Genomic DNA, 679 nt, shown 5'->3' on the forward strand with positions numbered 1-679 from the left:
ATCTGACCATGACTGATGATATAGTTCTTCATACATGTAAGTAGGGGTGTCCATTATTCGAACTCCAGTCCGAAATCCAATCCAATCCAGTCCAAATAAGCTATTTGGATTGGACTTTTTTTAATTTGGATTGGATTTGGACTCAAAAATTTTGAAACTCGGATTTTCATATTGGATTTCGACTCTAATTTTTTAAGTCCAAAAAGTCAAATCCAATCCAAATAGTCCGAACTTATAAATAAATAAATAATAATAATAATAATAATAATAATAATAATAATAATAAAATAAACCTCAACTCATATAACATTAGTAAGCCCAAACCTAATAGCCCAAATCCGCCAAATCCCCTCATTACAATTTAAAGTTTGTTTTGTTTATTGGAGTTATGATTCTTATGAATTTCTTAGGATTTTTTTTTTTATTATTATTAATTCGGATTGGATCGGACTGGATTCAGACTATGAGATTTTAATTTGGATTGGATTGGATTGGATTTTGAAAACTTTGGATTTGGATTTGGATTATAAAATGAGAGTCCAAATATATTTCGGATTGGATTGGACTAGGCTTCAGTCCAATCCAAAGTCCGAACGGACAATCCTACATGTAAGTATGTAAAGGATCACATGAATATTTTCATTCAATTCAAACGACTATGCATAAGCGGATTTAAACC

The sequence above is a fragment of the Chenopodium album genome, chromosome 18 (genome assembly GCF_948465745.1).
Source record: "Chenopodium album chromosome 18, dcCheAlbu1.1, whole genome shotgun sequence".
Classification (NCBI taxonomy): Eukaryota; Viridiplantae; Streptophyta; class Magnoliopsida; order Caryophyllales; family Amaranthaceae; genus Chenopodium; species Chenopodium album.